Here is a 27,249-nt window from a genome sequence, read left to right on the forward strand (position 1 = left end):
CCTGAGCTGAAGTTGATGCTCAACCGACTGATCCACCCAGGTGCCCCGAGTTTTAAGTATTCTTAAATCTCTATCATAAGTTCTTCTGTAACCTGTTATTTAGGTTATTTTTTAAAAAACGGAGTCCTAATTTAGTTTGTATTGTCATCAGAGAAAGTGATCTGAATGACATATATTCTTTGAAATTTGTTGATATTTTCAGGGGCACTTTTTAAAGTTATTATCTGTTGCACTATCTGAAATTTTGGATTCCACACAGTAGCAATTCTATGGTACTGCTTAGTTAAAATCTGAATTCAGTGTGAGGCACCTGGGTGGCTCAGTTAGTTGAATGTCCTGCTCTTGACTTTGGCTTAGGTCATGATCTCATGGTTAGTGAGATTAAGCTTGGTGTCAAGCTCCACGTTGGGCTCGGTGGTCACAGTGCTGAGCCTACTGGGGATTCTCTCTCCCTCTCTGCTCCTCCCCTGCCTGCACACTCTCTCAGAATAAACATTTCAAAAATTTTTTGAATACAATATTCTATATTCACCTAATAGCTCAAGCTTGTTTGTTGTGTTGTTCAAGTTTTCTACCTCCTTACTAAATTTTTTGGTTTTTTTTAAATCTATTATGATGGGGGGGGGGCATCTGCGTGGCTCCATTAGTTAAGCGTCCGTCTTTAGCTCAGGTCATGATCTCATGGCTTGTGAGTTCGAGTTCTGTGTCAGGCTCTGTGCTGATTTGAAATCTGATTTGATTTCAAATTGAGATTTCTGAGTTTTAAAGTTTTAAGAAATATTTAAAAAATCTATTTTGATGGTAAATTTGTATATTTATCCTTGTAATTGTTATTTTTAGTTTATGTATATTGAACCTGTGTTATAGAAGAGTGAAATTGCAATCTTGGTATCTTCTGGTAAACAAAGCCTTTATTAGAGAAAGTGGCAGAGACTGCTGGTGACCTGTACTAATATTCAATCTCTCCACTTTCCTCAGTAAATAAAATCCAATTTTACTCTAGGCAGCAATATGCTTGCCTAAAACACATTTCATAACAGCCTTGCAGTGAAAGGCTACGTAGAACTTCAATGAGCCACATTAATAGATGGCCTAACAGCTTGCACAGGCTCCACACCTATCCCTCATCCTTCCTCCTACATGGAGTCTGTGAGAGTTGGTGCCCAAAGCAGCCATCTTACCATAAGGTTAGCCACAGGCTAAAAGATGACAGTACATGACTACCAATTTCTTTTGTTTACTATTTTTGCCAGATATAACATTTGCATTATTTTTATCTTCAACTTTCCTATGTTGTAATATTTTAATCTCTTAAAAATCATATGTTGTTGGAGCACCTGGGTGGATCAGTTGGTTAAGCATCTGACTCTTGATTTCTGCTCATGTCATGATCTCACAGTTGGGGAGTTTGAGCCCTCAGTCGGGCTCCATTCTGATGGTGCAGAAAGGCTGCTTGGAATTCTCTCTCTTTCTCTGCCCCTCCCATGCTCTCTCTTCCTCTCTCAAAATTAACAAATAAACTTAAATATATATATATATGTATATATATATTTAGCACAAGTTTGTTTTGGCTTATGCTTTGTCTTTTATCTAGAGCATTTGATCCATTTACATTATGACTAGTGATCTCCTTGGCCATATTTCTACTGTATCTTTGTCCCACCTTTTGTTTCTCTCTCCTTTTTTTTTTTCCATATTATTTGAAATTCCCATCACTTATTCCACTTGCCTTCTTTTACTCTTTCAGGAACTACTCTAGAAAACTTAAAATGCACATATAAAGTTTCAAGCTGTATGTCTCTTATCCTTCTCTCATCTGTCTACATGTAAAATTGTGTTTAGGGGCGCCTGGGTGGCTCAGTCGGTTAAGCCTCCGACTTCGGCTCAGGTCAGATCTCACATTCGTGGGTTCGAGCCCCGCATCAGGCTCTGTGCTGATAGCTGGCTCAGAGCCTGTAGCCTGCTTCCAGTTCTGTGTCTCCTTCTCTCTCTTCCCCTCCCCCTCTCATGCTCTGTCTCTCTCTGTATCAAAAATAAATAAAACATTAAAAAAAAAGATGTTTATAAAAAATTGTGTTTAGATGTTGTATTCATTTTTTATTGTTGCTACAACAAATTTTCACAAACTTAGTGGCCAAAAACAACAGACTTTTTATCTTACAGTTTTGGAGGTCAGAAGTCCACACTGGGTCTTACTAGGCTAAACTCAAGGTGACAGGGCTGCATTCTTTGTGGAGGCTTTAAGGAAGAATACAATACATTGTCTTTTTCAACCTCTAGAAACCACCTGTATTCCTTGGCTCATAGCTCCTTCTTCCATTTTCAAAGCAAAAAATGTAGCATCTTCAAATCTCTCTGGCTCTCCTACCTACTGCTTTCCTTTACAAGGACCCTTGTGCTTACAATGCGCTCACCAGATAATCCAGGATAATCTCCCCACCTCAGAATCCTTAAATTTAATCACATTTGCAGAGTCCCCTTGAAATGTAAGGTAATGTATTCACAGGTTCTAGAGGTTAGAATGTGAGCATCTTTGAGGCATGGTTGTTTTGCTTACTACAGATGTACATCAGACCTTTTCAGTCCTTCTTCTGTATCTAAACCTTACTGATACTTTCTCTCTTATCTCCCTGCATAAAATTCCTAATTATTTCCTCAAATCTATCTTTTACTTCACCAATTCTCTTTTCAATCCAATATGCTGTTAAACCTGCCCTTGACTTTATCATCTTAATTACATATTTTTATTTCTGGATTCTAAGTATTTTAAATAATCCTGTGTCGTAATTTCAATTCTCCCATTTGTTTTTTCAGATACATTAAGCACATTTATTTCTGTACTGAGTATCTAGTAATGACAATATTTGAAGTTTCCATGGGTCTGATTTAGGTATTTTGTTTTGCTCATGGTAACCTGTTTGCTCATGTGCTTTGTGTAAGGGAGCTCATATTCTCTGGAATATTATCTTTGGTACTACTTTGAAGCCTGTGAGAGGATATTTCTCCAGAAAGAATTTGAATTCATTTCTCATTGACAGGGCACAATACCAGGCTATAATTACTCAAACAAATCTTGAAGTCACAGAGGTAGTGGGGTCCCAAATCTCTACGAGGGCATGTTTCTAATTATAAACATTCAGGGAAAACTTTTTTCCTCCCTCTATTGCCAAGGTGAAGAAGGATAAGTTTTTTATCTTTGCTAGATTTTTTTTTTTTCTGCTTTTCCCTTTCCCAGTGGGTATATAGCGTTTTGTGGATTCTCATTTTAGGATGCTGGATCCCTGGCCTGACTTCCTGTAATGCATGGTTTCTATTCTTGGTCTCCTGAGTCCCATGTGAACCTTTTAAAAACTGAAAATACAAGTCATCTGGAACTAGTAAATGCCTTCAGGGTAGCCGTCATCAGATGCTTCTAAACCTATCTGAATTTGGGCACCCTTTCTCTGTTTTGTTTTTTCATTTTACTTTTTTGCTGTTCAACCGTGACTTTAAGTTTTTAAGGGGGCACCTGGGTGGCTTAGTCGGTTAAGTGTCCGAGTTTGGCTTAGGTCATGATCTCATGGTTCGTGGGTTTGAGCCTGCACTGGGCTCTGTGCTGGAGCCTGGAGCCTGCTTCAGATTCTGTCACCCTTTCTCTCTGCCCCTCCCCCACATGTGCTCTGTTTCTGTCTCTCAAAAATAAATAAAAACATTTTTAAAAAGTTAAAAAAAATCCATAATTTAAAGGTGTTTAACAGTAGGAAGATTTTATTTTCTTTTAAAGATAGTGTCCCTTGGGAAAAAAAAATAGTCTCCATTATCACTGGAAATGAAGTAAATGTACACCTCTATTCTAAACTGATAACCAATGTAAGATTATGTTACACCAATGATTCTGAAATGATAACTTCCTTGTATATTTCACTTCCTTATTCTTTTTCATTCTTTCTAAGTTCCTTTCTAAGGGGGTGTCCTTAATCAAATAACTATAAGGAAGTTTTACTTTACAGTCTATACCATCTAAGACCCCTAAAACTTTCCCAGTATTTCTAATTTTTAAAACATATCTTTATACAGTCACTCAGCTGGCTCATTCAGAAGCGCATGCAAGGCTTGATCTTGGGGTTGTGAGCCTAAGCCCCACATTAGATGTAGAGATTACTTAAATAAGTAAAACTTAAAAAAAATTTAAAACATGTATAGACTATACATATGTATTTATGATATTACCAAATAATAAAAATTAAGTACAGTATACTTAACATAGTGCAAGTAAGAATGGAAAATATAAATGATTTCCATGCTAGAATTGTAAAATTCTCATTTTCTTTTCATTTTTATTTATTTTTATTGCATTACTTATGCAACAAAATAAATACTACCACCATTTTAAACTAACTAGCTCTCCTTTTCTATACTTGGCTGAAAAATTATTCATACATATATGCTACTTAACCCCATCAGCCATTCTCTCATGTAACTATTTTAGAATGTTAGTAAATTTCTATAGGCAGCCAAACGTTAGTAACTGTTACCATAAAGTTTGTCAATGTGCATTTTTTATTTCAAAGCTATAGAAAGGTATATCACTCTTTGTGGCTGTCAGAGCAGCCAGAAGTGTATTTTATGCTCAAAGCCAATGCAGCCCCAATATCACAATCTGCCAATGAGGATTTAATCACGAAATTGTATTTCAATGTATCTCCCCTGTAAAGAAGTAGGTTAGGAGGGTTCATAGCTCAAAGGTGGGGAAAACACCAGACTCACAAAACGGTTCAATGGTAAACAATGGACAAATAATCTAGGGAAATAGTAACCTCTGACAATGCCTCAATTTCTTTATTGCTAAAATAAGAATGATAATCACAGAAAAACGGCAAAACTGATCAGAGATGGGATGATTGGCTGGCTCAGTCAGTACAAGCATGGTACTCTTTATCTCAGGGTCTTGACTGCAAGCCCCACGTTGGGAGTAGAGCCTACTTCAAACCAAACCAAACCAAACCAAACCAAAAAACAAAACTGATCAGAGATGTGGGGCAATCCACAAAAGGGGCTCTTCCCCCCTCATTCTGTTTTTCCTGTCAATACCTTCAAAGCAAGAAGAGGTAAATAGGAAAAGTAAGAAAAATAAGCAGACAAAAGACAACCATAACTTCTCCTCATATCCACACAGAGGGCCAAGAAGTTTCTCCTGTTCTTGTGCCTCCATACCAAACAACAAAATTCTGAAAAGGACTTGAATTTCCTCTGGGTTATCTGACAGTTTGTATTTATTGCTACTGCAGAGAAATCCAGAAATTTCTCCTTTTTTCCCTGTGACTCCGTACTGAATTCACAAGAATCCATTAAGTATTCTGAGAGGTCTATCTGCAGTCATAGTCTCTGACTGGGAAATAAACCCTCAACTGAAAATTCAGTGAAAATACTAAAAGGATAATGTTTGAGAGAAGTAGAGGAGGAAATGCCTCCCAATCACCTCAAAGGAGAAAAAGTGCTGCTAACTCAGTATTCAGTATCATTACACTAAAGAGACATTCATATCAGTTTCACTTTGAAACAGTAAAACTAATGATCACGAAGAGTGTTTTTTTAAACCCAGGAAAGGCAAAATGGGAAAAGAAACAACTGGCAGGTTCAATACAAAGAAGCAAATAGAAACACCTAAAAAATCCATATTTTAACATTGCTTTGTGAAGTCATTATTTCAACCCTTTTCTAGTAGCTTGCTCAGAAGTCAAACATACACACACCCACAGGACTCCATGAATCTGGGCCAAATTCAATTATCAAGACAGTGTAGTGAAACTCAAGATTTTGTACATTTGGCTGCGTGAAAGCCCGTGTCTAAACCAATGCTTTATAATTCTAGAAGAGAATAAAATCCTGTTATTCCAAAGATAACTGAGTTTCACTTGCTCCCTTTCCTTTTTTAACCACCTGTTAATGATCATAAATAATTTTAATCAGTTATATAAAATATTTATTCTTAAAAACTAAAGGACAGTATCTGATATTTACAAAATTCCTAGGGTAAATGTGAAATTTAAACAGAAAATGAAAAGCTTCCTTTAATGAGTATTACAAGATTACATATTGATCTTCAGATTTTCTCTTCCCCAACTATCACTCATACACCTATCTAGCCTTTCTACTCTTTCCCATAATTAGGAGACCTTATCCCACCTTCTAATCTATTCATGTCTCTACCAACCACAATTCTGTCTAACCATGTACCTCTAATATACATGTAGATAATATATAATAATTTATATATTATATATAAATATACATATATTTGCAGGTATATATGCCAAACTGTGTGCACAAATGTAATTATCTTTAAGTATAATAATCCTAATCACTAGGAAATTATGTCCTGAACAGATAGTGTTACAGAAAATTGAAGTTTATCCTTTTAAACCCTGAAACTAAGTTTAGACTTAAATACTTACACTAAAATACAAGCCACTACAAAAGTAACCAAGAGTCCTAGCCAATTCAAAAAGATATACAATATAAATACTGGAAAGGAAGAGAAAAAAAGAGAAGAGATAATAATTTTAGTGCGTACTCTCACACATGGACTCTTAAACAGCCAAACACATGACATTATGTGAATTTAACCTTTATGATGACTGAGAACAATCACTATATTCTTCTAGGAAAAACTATGTCATCCAGCCTCAATGAAGTCTGGATGGCCAAATGGTGTTATTATATTAAATGGCCCCATGCTACTAAGTTTCAAAACTAAGTATTTTTCTTTTTGACCCCGAAGTTGCTTCTTCCAGTTGTTGGTGCGTTCAGCTCTAGCAGCACCTTTAATTTGCTATGGGCTATAACCAAACCCATTAGTAAAGTTAGCTGAATTAGTGAAGTTAGAGGAGTATGCTCCTGTAAGCTTCAAAAGGATACTCTGAAAAAAAGAGCATGAGTTTTAGGACCCATACTTTTAGAATACAGACTTCTGAGCCTACACTCAAGTTCTCAAATAGCATATATGATACTTCTAGGAAAATAAAACTACAAGAGTTCATATGGCTATAAAACTGATTCAATAGGAGCATCTGGCTCATTCAATCAGTGAAGTATCTGACTCTTGATCTCGGGGTTGCGAGTTTGAACCCCACATTAGATATAGAGATTATTTTTAAATTTTTTTAAACAAAAAAACTGATTGGATAAAGAAGGGTCACTTCCTTTCATATTTAAGTCAAACAGAGCAGATCTAGAAGCAGTGGGTAAAGACATGTGATCTGTGTACTAAAAATCATCACAGTTCTTTAATTCATGAGATTGCCATATGTTTAAAAAGGGCCAACTAATTTGGGCATCCGTTCAACTACTGTCTTTTTTTAAAAAATAAGTTTATTTATTTATGAAAGAGAGACAGAGTGAGGGAGGGCAGAGAGAGAGAGAGAGAGAAAAGAAACCAATCTCTGCACTGTCAGCACACAGCTCAATGCAAGGCTTGAACTCATGAACCATGAGATTATGACCTGAGCCAAAACGAAGAATTGGATGCTCTCACCAACTGAGCCAACCAGGCATCCCTCAACTAATGTCTTTAAGTTATGAACTGTAATACTTTCAAAACATTTGAGCAAAAAAAAGGAGAAAAGAAATGCTATTTTATATGTTAATAAAATAGTTAATAAAAATTTCTAATCAGGAATCCTTTGGATACCTTCCTAATACAAATGAATAGGAAGAATCTATAATCAAAATGTCAAATATAAATCCCACTAAAGCAGTTTTCTCTTTGTTACACTAGCCATTTACTCTATAATTCTGATTGCATCAATATTTCTTCTTAGCAAACTAACTTCCAAAGATGTTGTCCAGCCATAGGGACGATTCTTAGTAGCTATCAGCCAACAACAACCTTCACATTAACAATCGCACTACATTAAAACTTAAGGTGGACTCCTCAGCAGATTCTTCCAAATTTTACACACATGACAATGGTAAATTAGAAAAAGCAGGTCCTTTGCAATTTTCATTGCCATCTAACATTTCAGAAATGCAATACTGATGTAGCTCAAACTGTACTAATTTATTTTTACATAAATTTTATTTTACTTTTTACTTTGCAGTTAGTTTCCAAATATACAGCATATCCAAAAGCTATAAAACAATGTGTTGTATTACACATTTGAAGTACACATTAAAGATGTTATACAAAAATAACATTTTTCATCCATAAAAATGGTAAAGATATTTTAAAAAGTCTTGTCCAAAGTAAGTCTAGAGAAATACACTCTCATGTCTTGCTCAAAGCGCTGCAACACCTCTGTGAAAAACCATCTGGTAAAGCATTCACTTGTTGAATAATAAGGAATAAATAATGTTCACCTATTAAACCCTAAGGAAATAAGCTTTCTAGAGGAATAATCAAGATGTTTATTTCAGGATTTGTACACACACACACACACACACACACACACACAATCTGATGATATGGAATTTTTTCAATGTTAAGTGAAAAAAAGAACACTAAATTATATAATCCAAATTTTATTTAAAACATACATTTTGAATATATCTGATATAATTAGAACAAAATAGAAAGAAAACTTGACTGCTAATAATGTTTCTAGAACGTATTACGTGTGGTTTTATTTTGTCCTTCATAGCTTTCCTACATTGTTAAAAATTTCTTTTACAATGCTCACATATGAAATAATCATATAAATAATTTTAAAACAAAAATCAAACCAAACATTTTGCCCATGTTCTCAAAATAATGACAAAATGCTGAGATAATGCTATGGACAAAAGGTTTTAAGTAAGAAAATAATAAACAGTACAGTTAATTTTGTAACATGAGAATTGAAAATATATATACATGTTAGGATATAAAAAGAAAAAGAATGTAAAAGAATATACACCAAAGTGTCTAATATCTCAATGCAGATAAAATTACACTTACACAAAAACACTTCAACTTTGTTAATACACCTAACATTGTTTTCCAATGTTTTGGAAATTTTATAATGAATGTTTTACCTCTGTAAAATAGATTGCAATAATAGAAAGTCTTACAAATACTGTTTATTTTTTAATACTGTTTAAATTTAAAATGACACAAAAAAAACCATTAACCCAAGAGTATAATGAAACTGTCACCACAAAAAGTAATTACTAATTAGAAGTACACTTTATGTCAAAGTAAACAATACTTTATCTCTTACACATTATTATGATATTGCAATTAAATTACATTGGATTCACGGGGCGAATGAGTGGTTCAGTTGGTTGAGTGTCAAACTCTTGATTTTGGTTCAAGTCATGTTCCTATGGTTATGAGATCAAGCCCTGCAGCAGGCTCCACACTGGGTGTGCAGCCTGCTTGGGATTCTCTCTCTCTTTCTCTCTCTCTCTCTCTCCTCTCTTCCCCTGCTCTTGCACACACGCTTTCCTCTCTCTCAAAACAAATAAATAAATATTTAAAAAATTACACTGGATTCAGAATGTTATAAAACTAGCAGTCATATGTACGCTAAAGTTACATACACCGTAGTCCTGCACAGCATACATTTACTTCTTACTGGACACAACCAGAGACTATTCTTAAGTCAGAGGTGTGAACTCTCTGGTCATTCTACTCAAAGACAAAATTAAATCCTCTCAACCCTGTAACTGGTAATCCTGGATGCAGGATTGTATAACAACATGGAGAATCAATATAATTTTAATATTAAGGATCAAATGGATTCAATGTTTAGCTCTCCTCACAAATAAAAAAAAATACTTGATGGTTCTGAATAACCAACTCAACACCTTAATATATTTTAGTACCAAAAGAAAATTAATTCAAGAAAACCAAAGGCACACACTCTTGTGAACATGGAAAAATGTCTCATAGAGGAACTAGATATAAGAATTGAACCAAAGCCTACAAATTCTGACTTCTAATCATAGAAGTTAATAATTCCTTTAAAAATTTTTTTTTAATATTTATTTATTTTTGAGAGAGAGACAGACAATATGAACAAGGGAGGGTCAGAGAGAGAGGGAGACACAGAATCCAAAGACAGGCTCCAGGCTCTGAGCTAGCTGTCAGCACAGAGCCCAATGCGGGGCTCAAACCCATGAACTGTTAGATCATCACCTGAGCGGAAGTTGGATGCTCGATCGACAAAGCCACCCAGGCGCCTCTCTTTTTTAAAATTGATATTTACTTATTTACTTTGAGAGATAGAGAGAACATGTGAGCAGGGAATGGGTAGAGAGAGACGGAAAGAAAGAGAATCCCAAGCAAGCTCTGTAGTGTCAGCACAGAGCCCAAAACAAGGCTGATGTCATGAACTGTGAGATCATGACCTGAGCAAAAATCAAGAATCCAACACTCAACCAATTGAGCCACCCAGGTGCCTCCCAAGTTAATACTTTAATAACTCAACCTCCCAACAATAAATTGAGACTAATTAAAAAATAACTCATTAAAAAGTTTAAAAAAAAACTTAAAAAGAAAGGGGGGTGCTTGGGTGGCTCAGTCGGTTAAGTGGCCAACTTCAGCTCAGGTCATGATCTCACCATTTGTGGGTTCAAGCCCTGCGTCGGGCTCTGTGCTAACACCTCATAGCCAGAAGCCTGCTTTGGATTCTGTGTCTCCCTCTCTCTCTCTGCCCCTCCCCCACCCACACTCTGTCTCTCTCAAAAAAAAAAATAAATGAACATTAACAAAAAGAAAAAAGAGTTGGATGCTTAACTCACTGAGACACCAAGGCACCCCTCAGATATTTCTTCAGTAAATACATAGCTCCTACTTTAAGCATTTTAGTCCTTCGTTCAACAATCATCCTGATTACATGCCCATTTTTTAGATCTTACTATTTTTATCTTTTATGAGCTCAAAAAGGAATATTGCAACATTCTTCATTTATTAAGTTATACTGAAAATGCTCAATTTAAAAGTCACAATTTGAGTATTCTTTAGCTGGAAAAGTTTTATTTGGTTCTTATATCTTATATCCATTTCTCTCCTTGGAATTTTCACATTTGCCTTTAAATCCTTCAACTTTTGGGGGCACCTGGGTGACTCAGGTTGGTCAATCGGACTTTGGGTAAGGTCATGATCTCACAGTTCATGAGTCCAAGCCCCACTTTTGCAGAACTTTGGAATCTGATCAAAAGCTTAAAAATAACCAAGGGAAGGCTTAGAAATAAAAGGAGCTGTTACATTGTAATAAAAGAGTACTTCGGAGTTTTAAATCACCTGCCCCTGTCATCCTCTCCCCCCAGTTCAGCAGGGCAGTGTGGATGGCAGCTGCATCCCTCGTGCAGGCTGAGAGTCCCAAGGGAGAAACACAAACCTAGTCTCTCAGAACTGTGATTGAATGTGATGACCTGACTGGCAGCCAGCTTCCTGGAAGACTGACACAGGACTCTGCCTTTGCTTTGCCTGACTGGGAGCATTCCCAAAGGAGCCTGGGGTAAAGGAAATAGGGAAGGAAGAAACTAAGAAAGGAGGTATGTGGGGAGAAATGGGCTTTGTAAGCTCTTAGATGTAAAAAGCAATCTAGAAGGATATATATGTGTCCAAGGCTGAACACGTGCACAGAAAAGGCCTAAAAAACTCTAAGCTTTCACCTCTACCTTACCTTCAGGCTCCACACAAACAGGCAGTAAAGGGTAAGTCAGGGTTTTAAACTGCTTGGTTTAGTGTTGAAGGAATATTCAAAAACAGAACCATTTAGTCAAAATTGAGAGCATTGTTTTCTTTTTTGGGTTATAGGTATGTAAGGAAATTTGACCAAAACACTAGTTGACTACTAAACTAATGAAACATAGATTTCAAGGACCACACATGACCAAGAATACATATTTTACAAAAATAAAACTGACAGTTAGTAACCCATAGCAATCCACAACAAAAATCCCTGGAGAGGAAATCTGATGTCTAGAGCTGATCCATAATAATATTCAAAATGTCTAGTTTCCAACAAAAAATTATGAGGCATACAAACAAAAATAAAGTCTGGCTCATTTGCAGGAAAAAAAGAAATCAATATAGAAAATGTCCCCATGAAAGCCCAGGCAAAGGAAAGCACAAAGAAGTAAAGGAAACCAAGAAAACAGTATCTCACCAAGCAGAAAATATCAATAAAGAAACAGATATTATAAAAAAGAATAAAATTGAAGGGGAGGATCAAAAAGAAAAGAATCAGATTAAAATTCTGGAGTTCAATAGTATAGTAACTGAAAAAATTAACTGAATGGTTCAATAGCAGATCTGAGCAGGAAAGAGAAAAAAAAATCAACAAACTTGAAGACAGGTCAATTAAGATTATCTAGTCCCAGGAATAGGAAAATAATGAAGAAAAATGAATAGAACCAAACAAATCTGTGGGACACAGTCCAGTGTGCCATCATAACACATAGCAGAAACCCCAGAGCAAGAGGAAAGGGGCAGAAAGACTATTTGAAGAACTAATGGCTGTATATTTCCCAAATTTGATGAAAAACCTGAATCTATACATCCAATCAACTAATTCTAAGCAGCATGAACTCAAAAGGATCAACACCAAGATATATTATAGTCAAATCGTCAAAACACAAAGAATCTTGAAGACAGGAAGAGAGCAGAAAATTATTATATTCAAGGGACCCTCCATAAGATTAATTGCCAATATCTCATCAGAAATCATGGAGGCCAGTTATCAGTGGGATAACTTATTTCAAGTGTTGAAGGAGTCAAAAATTCTATATCCAGTAAAACTTCTTCAAAAATCAAAAGAATAACATTCCCAGAAAAACAGAAGCTAAGAGTATTTATCACTAGCAGATCTGCTCTACATGAAAAATATTTTTTTGAGAGAGAGGGCACAAGTGAGCCAGGAGCAGAAAGAGAGGGAGAGAGAAAGAATCCCACAAGGGGCAGGACAAAGGAGAAGAGGGAGAGAGGGAGAGAGAGAGAGAGAGAGAGAGAAAGAGGGATAGAGAGAAGCAGGGCTCATGCTCACCCAAAATGGAGCTCGAGGTCACCCAAAGCGGGGCTTAAATTCACAAACTATAAGATCATGACCTGAACAGAAGTCGGATGCTTAATCAATTGAGCCACTAAGGTGCCCCCTCTTTTCTTTTTTTGAAAGAGAGAGGGCACAAGTGAGTGAGGGGCAGAGAGAGCAGGTGGGAACACTCTATAAGCAATTTAAAAGAGAGTTCTTTAAGGCTGAAATGAAAAGGTACTAGATAGTAACTTAATCATACAAAGAAATAAAGAACAAGAATAAGGATAGCTACACAAGCACATATACAAACTACTATTATTATATCACTGGTTTTTAACTTTTTGGGTTATAGGATTTGAAAGAAAAATGCCTAAAGTAATAATATGTGTTTATAACTAAATATCTATTTAATGGGAACACAGTGTATAAAGATTTAATTCTAACACTAACAAAATGGGGGGTGGGCAGAGCTTAACAGGAGTTTTAGTGCACTGTGAAAACTAAGCTGATATGGTAAATTCAAACTTGACTGTCCTAAGATTAAGATCCTAATTGTAATCTCTAGAGTAATATCAAGAAGAAAACTTCTAAAAATACAAAAAAAAAAAAAAAAGAATAAAGCAGTACACTAGACAAAACAGTAACTAATTGTAAATGAAAGCAGTGATAAAGGACCTGAGAAGCAAAAAAATATATAAAACAGGAACTAATTAAATGGCAGAAATAAGTTCTGAATAGCAGTAACTCCCTCCTTTAAGTACTTTAAAAGTAAATGGGTTAAATTCTTCATTTAAAAGGTAAAGATTATTATAATGGATTAGGAACAATCCAACTAAATGCTGTTTACAAGGCACCCAATTTATATCAAAAGACACAACAGTTTTAAAGTAAAAGGATGGAAACAGATAGACATAGCACTCACAATTGTAAACATGAACACACCAAACAAGAGTTACAAAAATATATGAAGCAAAAACTGAAGGGGCGCCTGGGTGGCTCAGTCGGTTAAGGCTCCGGCTTCGGCTCAGGTCATGATCTCCCAGTTTGTGGGTTCGAGCCCGCGTCGGGCTCTGTGCTGACAGCTCAGAGCCTGGAGCCTGCTTCCGATTCTGTGTCACCCTCTCTCTCTGACCCTCCCCTGCTCACACTGTCTCTTTCTGTCTCTCAAAAACAAATAAAAGACATAAAAAAAAAAATTTTTTTTAAAAACTGAAGAAGAGATTGACAATACTACCTTAACAATTAAGAGACTTCCATACTCCATTTTCAACAATGGATAGAACAATCAGATAAAAGATAAATAAGGAAATAAGAGTATTTGTACAATACCACAAACAAATTAGCCCTAACATATACAGAACACTCCATTCAACAAAGCAAATACATATTTTTTCAAATGTACATGGAACATACTCCAGGAGATATAATACATTATTAGGATACAAAACAAGTCTCAATAAACTTTAGAAGACTAAAATCATACAAAATATCATTTATGATAAGAGAATGGAACTAGGTATCACTTAACAAAAGAAAAACTGGAAAATTCACAAATAGTAAAAACTGAATAACATAATCATAAACAACCAATGGTTCAAAAAAGAAATCACAAGGAAAATTAGAAAATACCCCGAGACAAAACAAAAACACAATACACCAAGACTTATGACATATACTGGAAGAAGTGTTAAGAGGTTAATTTATAGATATAAATGCCGACATTAAAAAAGATCAATTAAAATTGATATCCTAAGTTTATACCTCAAAGAACTAGAAAAAGAACAAGCTAAATCCAAGGCTAATAGTGAAAAAGACATCATAAAGATTAGAGGGGAGATATAAAATGAAACAACAGAATTAACAAAATCAAAAGCTAATTCTTTGAAAAGATGAGCAAATTTGACAAACTGACCAAGAAAAAAAAGATGACTCAAATTACTAACTTCAGAGAGGAAAATGGGGACAACAGAAAACTATGAAGAATTGTAAACCCACAAGTCAGATACCCTAGATGAAATGGACATGGTCCTGTAAACATACACAGTACCAACACTTATTGCAGATGAAACAATATCTGAACGACTGCGACAAGTAAAGACTGAATCACCAGTCAAAACTGCCCACCTAGAAAAGCACAGAACTACATGACTTCACTGATAAATTCTACCAAACATTAAAAAAAATAATTAACAATCCTTCTAAAACTCTCCCAAAATCCAGAATAAAATCGTTTCCTAACTCATTCTGTGAGGCCAGGATTATCTTGAAACCAAAACCAGGTAAAAACATCCTAAGAAAATTATAATTATAGAGGTAAAATCCTCAACCAAGAAAACCTAGCAAACATAATCCAACAGCATATTAAGAGGATTAACGTATGACAAACAGCTTTATCCCAGGTGGGTCAACTAGGAAAATCAATCAATATAATACACCCATTAAGGAGAAAAACCATATGATCATCTCTGTTGATGCAAAAAAAAAAAAAAAATGCATTTAACAAAACCCTACCATGACAAAAAACAGTCAAACTAGGAATAAGAAAAAAACTTCAACATAATAAAAAAAAGAGTTATGAAAAATCAGAGTTAGCATACTCAGTGGTGGAAAACTGAAAGCTTTCCCCCTGAGATAAGGAAGAAGAGTAGAATGCCTTCATTTGCCACTCCTATTCAACACTGGACTGGAAGTTCTAGCCAGAGCAGTTAAGGCAAAGAAATAACAATATTATTTAAAAAAATTTTTTAAAAGGAAGGAAAAAGCCATCCATTTTAGAAAGAAGACTAAAACTATCTCTCTACTCACAGACGACAAGATCCTAGAGAAGAAAACCTGAAAAGTATATACACAAAAATTAGAAGTAATAAATTCAGCACAAAAGTCAGTTGTATTTCTGTATACAAGTAATGAAATAAAAAAATAAAAAACTTGAAAATGAAATAAAGAAAACAATTCTGGGTGGCTCAGTCAGTTAAGCATTCAGCTCTTGATTTCATCTCCAGTCATGATCTCCTGGTTTGGGAGACTGAGCCCCATAGTCGGCTCCACACCGAGCATGTAGCCTGCTTGGGATTCTCTCCCTCTGTCTCTGCCCCTCTACTACTTGCACTCTCTCTCTAAATAAATAAATAATTAAACATTTATTAAAAAAAAGAAGAAGAATCCCATTTATTAAGGCATCCAAAAAACAATATACCTAGGAATAAATTTGTCTAAGAAGGTTTAAGCATTGTAAACTGAAAACTGAGAAAAAAAAAAAACTGCTGAAGGAAATGAAAAAAGACCAACATAAACGGGAAGATATCCTGTTGTCCATAATTTGGAAGACTTAATATTGTTGTGGCAATACAACTCAAATCAATGTACAGATTCAATGCAATCCCTGCCAAAATCCCAACGGCCGTTTTTTCAGAAAAGGAAGAGCTGTTCCTAAAATTCATATAGAGATTTCCAGTTTCTGCTCTAACATGTAAAGATCATGGAGGTGTGGTTTTTGCCCTTACAACAAGAAAACTGAAAAATGACATCTCTTCTTAAATCTACCAGAGAAGTGGAGTCATAGGATAAATCACTGTCCTGAAAACTGGAGAGAAAGGAGTATATGAAGGACCAAAGTTTACTAGAAACAAAAGCCAAGGTACAGAAGCCCACTGCTTGGAGACATTATTTCTTTTCACAAACCATACATACAAGGACAGAATAGGATGAATATCTAAAGTGGTGAAAGCAAAAAACCACCAACCTAGAATTCTCTATCAGTGAAATTATCCTTCAATAGTAGAGGAGAAGTAAAGGCTTTCTCAAACACCACCATTGGGAATATGTCACCAGCAGATCTGCCTTGCAAGAAATATAAAAAAAAAAGTTCCTCAGAAAGAAAAATGACAAAGATTAAAAAAAAAACAAAAGACCTTGGGCCTAGGGCACCTGGGTAGCTTAAGTGATTAAATCTCTCTCTTTTTAATTTTTAAAAATGTTTATTTACTTTTTTTTGAGAGACCGAGACAGAGTGCAAGCTATAGAGGTGTGGAGACAGAGGGAGACACAGGATCTGAAGCAGGCTCCAGGCTCTGAGCTATCAGCACAGAGCCTTGTGTGAGGCTCAAACTCCTGAACCGTGAGATCACGACCTGAGCTGAAGTCAGACACAAGTGACTGAACCACCCAGGCGCCCTTAAAATGTCTGACTCTTGATTTCAGCTCAGGCCCGAGTTGTGGATCAAGCCTTGCGTCAGGCTCCGCACTGCACAGGGAGACTTAAGATTCTCTCCCTACCCCATCCTCTCCCTGGCTAGCACTTTCTCAAAAACAAAAACAAACAACAAAACTTGGACCTACAATAAGAAAAGCATTAGAGAAGAAATAAGTGAAAGTACATTTTTTTCTTTTTCTTAATAGATGCAATAACTAAGTATTGGTTCAAAATACCAATAGCAACAATTTATTAGGTGACTACAGCTTGGATAAGTAGTCATAAAGATGACTATGAGAGACAGGAAGGAGGAATTGGGACAACTGTTCCCAGCACAAACCATGAGGCAACACAGTGTTATTTGGAGGTAGACTTAGATTAGTTGTAAATGTATAATGCAAACTATAGGCAACCACTAAAAACATTTAAAAATTCATAGGCAATTGAAAGAGACAACAAATAGCCAAAATACAATCTTAGAAAATCTTGAAAAACAAAATTGAAGGACTTATACTTTCTGATTACCACAAAGCGACAATAATCAAACCAGTGTGGTAGTGGCACTAAGACACATATACAGATCAACAAAATAAAGAGTCCAGAAATAAGCCTACTCACCTATAACCAACAGAGTTTCAACAAGAATGCCAAGGGCATTCACTCGGGAAAGAACAAAGAGTACTAGGACAACAGGATACCCACATGCCACAGAATAAAGCTAAACCTTAACCTCACACTGTAAAATTCTAAATAGATCAAAGACCTAATTATATGAGCTAAAAGTATCACACTCTCATTAAAAGACAGATAAATGGGGGTGCCTGAGTGGCTCAGTCAGTTAAGCATCTCACTTAGGCTCAGGTCATAATTTTACTGTTCATGAGACTGAGCCCTGCATTGAGCTCTCTAGTGTAAGCATAGAACCCGCTTCGCATCGTCTATCCCCCTTTCTCTCTGCCTCTCCCCGATTCACTCTCCCCACCCCATCTAAAATAAAAAAAAGAAATGAAAATTCATTTAAAAAGGGGGGGGGGCACCTGGGTGGCTCAATCAGTCAAGCAACTGACTCTTGATTTCGGCTCAGGTCATGATCCCAAGGTTGTGGGTATAGAGTCCTATGATAGGCTTTGCACTGAGTGTGGAGCCTGCTTAAAGTTCTCTGCCTCCCTCTGCCCCTCTCCCCCACTCATACTCTCTTCTCTAAAATTAAAAAAAAAAAAAGGCACAAAGTAACAGATTTGGTGAGAATATAGAAAAAAGAAAACCCTAGGTGCACCTGGGTGGCTCAGTCAGTTAAGCATCTGATTTCAGGCAGGATGACAAGGTGAAGAATTTTAGAAAGCATAAGGTAGCTACTTTAAAAAAAAAATAAGATGGGCCAGCAGGGTGGCTTTAAGGTGGGGACTTGGAGTAAAAAACCATTACTGTAGCAGTCCTGTTGACCCTGCAATGCTCTGTTTCTTTAGGTCAGGATTAGATTAAAATGTATTCGATTTATCCTGGAAAAAACAAAAAACAAAAACCAAAAAACCTGAGTGAGGGGTGCCTGAATAGCTCAATTGGCTCAGGTCATGATCTCGAGGTTTATGCCTGCTTGGGATTCATTCATTCATTCATTCATTCTCTCTCTCTCTCTCTCTCTCTCTCTGTCTCTCTCTCTCACTCTCCCCCTCGTCCCCGTACTTACTCACTCTCAAAACAAATAACTTAAAACAAAAAAAAAGAGATGCTCCTGAACTTTTTCTAAATCACAGTATTTCTCTAGAGAGAGAAGAGTAATAGTATAGAAAGCTTCTCAAGCATAATTTATTCAGACTTATTTACTCTAAAATTTACAAGATTTTTAATTTTTTTTAATGTTTATTTTTGAGAAAGAGAGAGACAGAGACAGAGACAAAGAGAATGAGCAGGGCCGGGGCAGAGAGAGAGGGAGACACTGAGTTCAAAGCAGGCTCCAGGCTCTGAGATGGCAGCACAGAGCCCTAGGCAGGGCTCAAACCCACGAACCATGAGACCTGAGCTAAAGTCAGACACTTAACCAACTGAGCCACCCAAGTGCCCCTAAAAGATAATTTTTAGAAGTTGGATGAGATGGCTAATTTAGTCACCATGAGCAAGAAGTTCAAACAAAACCTGAAAAATTAGTTACCCCATGTTCTTACTTTATACCTATGAAGCACAATACAAAAATTTCCTTTGGTTATATTTCACAATCACTTTTACAAAATACTTTCAAATGGTCTGACTCGCCCTATTACCCAGTGTAAGCACTATTTCCCTTCTTCTTTTTTTTATTAAAAAAATTTTTTTAATATTTTTATTTGAGACAGAGAGAGACAGAGCATGAGCAGGGGAGGGGCAGAGAGAGAGAGGGAGACATAGAATTGGAAGCAGGCTCCAGGCTCTGAGCTGTCAGCACAGAGTCCAATGAGGGGCTCGAACCCACGAACGTGAGATCATGACCTGAGCCGAAGTTGTAGGCTTAGCCAAATGAGCCACCCAGGCACCCCTTTCGTTTTTCTTTTTTTTTTTTTAAAGCTTATTTATTTTTGAGAGAGTCCGTGAACAGGGGAGAGGTAGAGAGAGGGAGACACAGAATCTGAAGCAGGTTTCAGGCTCTGAGCTGTCAGACCAGAGCCTGATGGGGGGCTCGAACGCATGAACTGTGAGATCAATACCTGCACTGAAGTTGAACGCTTTTTTTTCTTTTTTCTTTTTTTAATCTACATCCAAGTTGGTTAGCATACTTCAGTGAAACAATGACTTCAGGAGTAGATTCCCTGATGTCCCTTACTCATTTAGCCCATCCCTCCTCCTGCACTCCCTCCAGTAACCCTCTGTTTGTTCTCCATATTTAAGAGTCTATGTTTTGTCCTCCTCCCATTTTTATGTTATTTTTGCTTCCATTCTCTTAAGTTCATCTGTTTTGTATCTTAAAGCCCTCATGTAAGTGAAGTCATACAGTATTTGTCTTTCTCTAACTAATTTTGCTTAGTATAATACCCTCTAGTTCCATCCCCGTAGTTGCAAATGGCAAGATTTCATTCTTTTTGATTGCTGGGCAATACTCCGTTTTGCGTGTGTGTGTGTGTGTGTGTGTGTGTGTGTGTGTACACACAACATCTTTTTTTTACCATTCACCCATCCATGGACATTTGGGCTCTTTCCATACTTTTGCTATTGTTGTTTTTTTTTTTTTAATTTTTTAATGTTTTATTTATTTTTGATACAGACAGAGACAGAGCATGAGAGGGGGAGGGGCAGAGAGAGAAGGAGACACAGAACCTAAAGCAGGCTCCAGGCTCTGAGCTGGCTGTCAGCACAGAGCCTGACACGGGGCTCGAACCCATGAACGTGAGATCTAACCTGAGCCGAAGTTGGAGGCTTAACCTACAGAGCCACCCAGGCGCCCCTACTTTGGCTACTGTTGATAGCGCTGCTACAAACATTGGAGTGCAGGTGTCCCTTCGAAACAGCATACCTGTATCCCTTGGATAAATACCTAGTAGTGCAATTGCTGGGTCATAGGGTAGTTCTATTTTTAGTTTTTTGAGGAACCTTCACACCGTTTTCCAGAGTGGCTGTACCAGTTTGCATGCTCACCAGCAGTGCAAAAGAGATCCTCTTTCTCCCCATCCTCACCAACATCTGCTGTTGCGTGACCTATTGATTTTAGCCACTCTGATGAGTGAGAGGTGGTATCTCACTGTGGTTTTGATTTGTATTTTCCTGATGAGTGATATTGAGCATCGTTTCATGTGTCTGTTGGCCATCTGGATGTCCTCTTTGGAGAAGTGTCTGTGCATGTCTTTAGCCCACTTCTTTACTGGATATTTTTTTTTGAGGGTGCTGAGTTTGATAAGTTCTTTATAGACTTTGGGTACCAAACCTTTATCTGATATGTCGTTTGCAAATACCTTCTCCCATTCTGTTGGTTGCCTTTTAGTTTGGCTGATTGGTTCCTTCACTGTGCAGAATTTTTTTTATTTTGATGAGTCCCAACAGTTCATTTTTGCTTCTGTTTCCCTTGCCTCCAGAGATGTGTGACGTAAGAAGTTGCTGTGGCCGAGGTCAAAGAGGTTTTTGCCTGCGCTCTCCTTGAGGATTTTGATGGCTTCCTGTCTTACATGTAGCTCTTTCATCCATTTTATTTTTGTGTATGGTTTAAGAAAGTGGTCCAGGTTCATTTTTCTGCTGTGCAGTTTTCCCAGCACCACTTGCTGAAGAGACTGTCTTTATTCCATTGGATATTCTTTCCTGCTTTGTCAAAGATGAGTTGGTCATACGTTTGTGGGTCTATTTCTGGGTTCTCTATTCTGTTCCATTGATCTCAGTGTCTGTTTTTGTGCCACAAAGTTGGACGCTTAACCCACTGAGCCGCAGGTGCCCCAGCACTATTTACCTTCTGACAATGACTTCCCCTTGTTACCTGATACTCAGGATTAAAACTTTTCTGAGTCAATCTTCTCCTTTATTTCTTGGTCTCCAGATATTACTAGTTGTTTCTTGAAAAGAGGCTTCAGAGGTGAGAGATACTTGAATTTGGCATCCTGTCTACCGCTTACCAGTAATGTGAACTTTGGAGCTAGCTTCCTTTCTTTGCCTCATTGCCCAATCTGTAAAATTGTAAAAATAGCCTCGCCACAGTGCTTTGTTGTGAGAAAAAGGAGACAATGTGTCCAAAGCATTTTGCATACCGCCCATTACCTAAACTGTCATCACTATTTTTACTATTCTGTGTTCTCACCAATAATTCCCTAAAACCCTCACATTTGCCTGATTGTATCATTAGACTATGTCTGTACCTCCTCAGCTGGCTTTCTTCATTCATATCTTTTAGTATTCCAAAGGAGTCTGCACATCACCATCAGATTTACCTTCAGGCATACAAATGCATGCAGTTACTGCCCCCGCTTTAAAAACCTTCATTGGGTCCCTACTCATTGTAAACATCAAATTTAACTTCCTCTGCCTGCCTTTGTTTATCCTCTATTAACAACTATTCTCAAACTTTAGTGTACATATGGAGTGTTTGTTAAAATAGATTAGTAGACCCCACAGTTTCCAATTCAGTAAGTCTAGAGCAGGCCTCAAAATTTGCATTTATAATAAATTTCCAGGTAACGCTAATGCTGCTGGTTGAGGAACCACAATTTGAGAAGTCCTGCTCTTATATATGACCCCATTCTGCCTCCTTAAGCTTATTTTTCCCTACTCTCTATGGGCCCACACAGCTTTGGATTAGTCTTTTCACAAGCTGCACCCAATTCTCCCTCCCTGCTTAGCTCTGCTGCCTGAAAACACTTTTTTGCTTACCCAAATCATATCTATCTTTAGAGCCTGTGGTTCCCAGCACTGACTGCACATTATAATCACCTGGGAAAGCTTTTTCACAAACTATGGACTCAACCACCCCTGAGATTCTGATTCACCTGATTCTGGTAAAAGTTTCCCCAAGTGATTCTAAACAGCGGCCAGAGTTAAGATCCACGCCTTAACCCTCAATCTCCTTTCCATTAGAATTATGAACTGAATGTTCTTCCCTCCCAAATCCTACAGTATTCCCAGATTATATCAAGTTTGCACTTACTTATCAGGTATTACTCTCAACCTTCCATTTTAAGTCTTCTTTCTCCAAATAAATATTATTACCTTCAATTTCTATATTCCTAAAGCACTAGTATGGTGAATACAGAGTAGGAACTCTGTGGTTATTTCTTCATTGATTGTGGATTCAAGTTAGAAATCGGAGCTTTAAAGTATTCCTAATTGATCCAAATCAGGAAACTATGCGCTTGCTCGTGCACGCTCTCTCTCTCTTTTAAGGGGAGGGAGAAGGAAGAGTAACACTTTATTTTTTAAGTTTATTTATTTATTTTGAGAGAAACAGCAACTGTGAATGGGTGAGGGGCAAAGAGAAAGAAAGATGATCCCAAGCAGGCTCTGTGCTGCCAGCACTGAGTCCGACACAGGGCTTGAACTCACAGAACTGTGAGATCACGACCTGAGCCTAAACCAAGAGTTGGGACTCTGAACTGACAAAGCCATCCAGACACCGCCCTCTTTTTTTTAAATACTGTTTTGTAATAAGCTTATTTTGTTATGGTGATCATTTAACTCTTTCTTTCCCCAATAACTAGGCTGGAAAGAAAAATATTAATGTATCAAAATGCTGTGCATAATAAAATGATTAACAGCATCATAAATGGTTTCACAATTACTTCCTTACAGCAAATAGCCTTTTCTGAATCCATTAAAGACTGTTTCAAAACAGTTAGAAGAGAATCAAAGCACACATATTTAAAGATGCTAAAACTCTGAATAGTTCTATGATTTGTTTTCTCAACAGATGTGCATCGTTCAAGCCCTGAATTTACCAGATGCATATTAAATTAATCCGTACTTTTAGTTTTACATAACACTCCACTTTAGCTTTATAAATATACTACCACATAAAGCAGAATTCCACTGTTGCTTTATGACATTAAATATTAACAAATTATCTCCACTGTACAAAAAATACATTAAGATTCATTTTAATGCAGCTGAATGTGTGCTTACTAAATATAAGCTATAATAGCTTCATTATTTTTTAATTGGCCAATTTCTCTCTAGAATGTGAAAAACGACAAATTTCCTCTTAACTAAAGATCCAGTGACACTCAGTAGTTTAAGAAATATACACTCAATGTTTCAGAAAGTAACTAGGAATTCAACCAAAATCTTGAATTCAATACTGTAGTATAAAATTTCTGGAAGGTGTACTTCTTAAAAAATCATAATGTCTTTATTTACTAAAATGCATGAATTCATGTATTAAAAAAAGATGACTGGACTGGGAGTCCAGAGATCTGTGTTCCAGTCTGACTCATAGTTGTATTATCTTGAGTGTGTCCCTTAGCCTCCCTGCACTTTAGTGATCTCCACTATAAAATGAAAGGTCTAACTAGACCATCTCTATGTTTTCTTTTAGCTTTATGATTTCATAATTTGTTAAACTCAAGAAACACAAGAATTAACCAGATGGATCCCATTAAAGACAAGTGAGCTTATATCCTGATTGATTTGGAGAGCATCTATCTCTAGAAAGTGTAAGTGCTTTCACACAAACAGATCGTTCCTTGGTTTATTATTAATTAACTAGGTGAAAAAGCAAATTAAAACATACCAAACGTGGAGTTTTAAACAGTTTTTGGATCATACCTTAGATAATCAGAATATCTGGAGGTCAAAATACCAATTAAGATTAAGATGCTTTGGAAAAAGTAAGCTGTCCTCGAACCCTAGGAAAGAATAGTTAAACAAACTGAAAACAGATTCTAGTTAACAAATACAACTTAGTGGGCACCTGGGAGGGTAAGCCAGTTAAGCATCTGACTCTTGATTTTGGCTCAGGTCATGATCTTGGGATTCGTGAGACTGAGGCCCACGTCATGCTCTGGGTTGACAGCAAGGGGTAGCTGGGATTCTCTCTGCCAGTCTCCTGCTCACACACATGGTCATTTGCATGGGTATTCGCATTTGTTCTCAAGCATGCTTTCTTTCTCTCTCTCTCAAAATAAACATTAAAATAAAAACAAACAAACAAAAAAAAACCCAGGCGCCTGGGTGGGTCAGTTGGTTAAGTGTCATAATTGAGTTCAGGTCATAATTTCACAGTTCATGAGATCAAGCCCTGCGTTGGACTCTGCACTGACAGAGTGGGGCCTGTTTGGGATTCTCTCTCTCTTAGCTCTCTGCCCTGACCTCCCCCACCGCCCCGTGCATGTGCACATGCTCTCTCTAAATAAATAAACGTTAAACAACAACAACAACAACAACAACAACAACAAGGGTGCCTGGGTGACTCAGTTGGTTAAATGTCCAACTTCGGCTCCAGTCATGATCTAGTGGTCTGCGAGTATGAGTCCTGCATCGGGCTCTGTGCTGACAGCTCAGAGCCCGGACCCTGCTTCAGATTCTGTGTCTTCCTCTCTCTCTTTGACCCTCCCCTGCTTGCACTGTCTCTCTCAAAATTAAAGAAACATTAAAAAAAATTTAAAAACAGATTTTTAGGGTGGTAAAAACTGTATATAAAACTGTAATGGTGGATACATGTTATTATGAGGTTGTTAAAACCCACAGAACTGTATGACACAAAGAGTAAACCGTAATGAAACTACAGGTAGTAATGTATCCATGTTGGTTAATTAATTGTAACTAATGTATCACACTAACAAGAGATGTTAATAGGGGAAATAGAGGGAGTGCAGTTTTATGGATACAGAGAGATACTGAACTCTATCTGCTCAATTATTGTGTAAATCTAAAACTGTTAAAAAAAAAAATGGCCTTAGGAAAATAACCTGGGCATCCACATGTCAAATAGTAGACATCACTACTTTAGGTTACAGAAATTCGAGAAAAGTGAAAGAAATTAACTTGAAATAAAATCAAATTTAAATTAATTTAAATAAAAATAAAAATAAAAATGAACAAATTATTTTCAATCCCCTTATCTTTTTCCCGGCAGTAGGACATACGCTTCTCACTATCACCTACAGGAGAGAGTGTCCTCTAGGAAATGGGAGAAAAATCCAGCCAGGAAACTGCTTGACCACAGGTATGGTTATCAATTTCATATGAAGAAATTAAAATGAGATCCAAAGATTATTATGGGTGTGCGCGTGTGCACACACACATTTTCACATGACTCATTAATGCCAGAAGACAAAATGTATTTATAAACTTATCAAGAGGAACGTAAATGCATGGTACTTTCATTCAGAGGCCTGTAAGTCCTCAATACCGCTTTTCTAGGTTAGAAAGTGTAAGCTAAAGGGGCACCTGGGTGGAGTCGGTTAAGCATCTGATTCTTGATCATGGCTTGGGTCATGGAGTTAAGCCCCACATCCAGCTCCATGCTGAGCGTGAAGCCTCCTTGGGATTTTCTCTCTAGCTCTCCCTCAGTCCCTCCTTTGCTCCTGCGCGCGCGCTCGCTCTCTCTCTCTCTCTCTCTCTCTCTCTCTCTCTCTCTCTCTCACTCTGTCTCTCTCTCTCAGGATAAGTAAGTAAACTTATACCAAAAAAAGTGTAAGGGTCTAATGCTATTGTTCCTAGGAAAATTAATCTGTTATTTTGAGGAAGCCATCAAACCACAGTTTCAACAGGCTTACCCAGCACCTAGAGGTGTTACACCAAGTCCTCTTTGATGGCAAAGGCAATGGCTACCTGTTCACACAGCTTCGCTGGCCAAGGCAAAATCCAACAGAATATCCCTTTCCCTAATTTGCCTACGCCTCCATTGTGATGGGTTAGCAATTACTGAAGAACAATTCCCATCCCTGACACCCCAGCCCTTGCCATAACTACACTGCTCACCTGGAGCTTCTGGTGAGGAACAGACTACAACAATACAGGGGCAGTCCACTGGTCCTCCCACAATACCAGAACATTCCTGCTGGAGACAAAGTATGGCTCTCTTCTACCCAGGCTGGTCGCGCTTCAGGCCATTTCTGAGATATCACACTGGTACTACTTTATAGTTTCTCAAAGATGCCTGGGTATTTCTGGTCCATGCCAGGTGCCAAGTACTGTAACCTGAACAAGTTATGGTCTTTTTTAGCTCAGTAAACCCAAATGCCTGTCCTCAGGATTTATTAAGATCCAAACTGAAAAATGGCAAGTATGTGCCCTATGAGGTATATGGTGGCATTTAGATGAAAACAATAGCAGCTGGCATATGGTAAGGCCAAACTCCCTACTGAAAGACTTGTCACTGAAATGAAAAAATCCTCAGCAGAAGCTTCTCTTCTGTAAGTGGCAACATCAAGGAGTAAAAAAAAATATTTATTCTGTATCTCCATAATGCATTTTTTTAAAGCAAACTTCACCAACCAGTATTTCTGACAAAAATGGTTTATTAAGTCAATGACAACGAAGATGCATGAAGCTGCCTAATGGCCAGGTAGTTTAAATTACTTTTAACCACTATCTGTGATCTTGTTGTGTAACACAACGCAAAAATGCAAGTTCTTTTAGTTATGTGTTCATTGATATGGCTGAAATTATATAACCTAAATCAACTGAGGATTTTTATTTTTGAAAAATAATCTGATGAATTCAAAGCCATAAAACATG

General features: G+C 37.1%; 1 protein-coding gene and 1 long non-coding RNA gene across 9 annotated transcripts in view; one reads left to right on the top strand and one right to left on the bottom strand.

Annotated features, from left to right (window-relative positions):
- CSNK1G1 (casein kinase 1 gamma 1) overlaps positions 1-27,249 on the bottom strand; it is a 169,476-nt gene that overhangs the window by 137,704 nt on the left and 4,523 nt on the right. Inside the window, exon 1 of one of the 8 annotated variants that reach the window (XM_029952027.1) lies at positions 24,334-24,354. The exons of the other annotated variants lie outside the window; for them this stretch is intronic. The gene's annotated coding sequence lies outside the window, so the exon portion shown is untranslated. Of the gene's footprint in view, positions 1-24,333; positions 24,355-27,249 lie in introns of those variants that run through there. 8 annotated transcript variants of the gene reach the window in all.
- The window catches only part of LOC115302034, a 52,139-nt gene that overhangs the window by 7,831 nt on the left and 17,059 nt on the right, over positions 1-27,249 (top strand). The window contains exons 2-3 of the long non-coding RNA XR_003913398.1: positions 24,104-24,221; positions 25,643-25,732. This is a non-coding gene — a long non-coding RNA (uncharacterized LOC115302034). The remainder of the gene's footprint in view (positions 1-24,103; positions 24,222-25,642; positions 25,733-27,249) is intronic.

The sequence above is a fragment of the Suricata suricatta genome, chromosome 9, assembly GCF_006229205.1.
Source record: "Suricata suricatta isolate VVHF042 chromosome 9, meerkat_22Aug2017_6uvM2_HiC, whole genome shotgun sequence".
Taxonomy (NCBI): Eukaryota; Metazoa; Chordata; class Mammalia; order Carnivora; family Herpestidae; genus Suricata; species Suricata suricatta.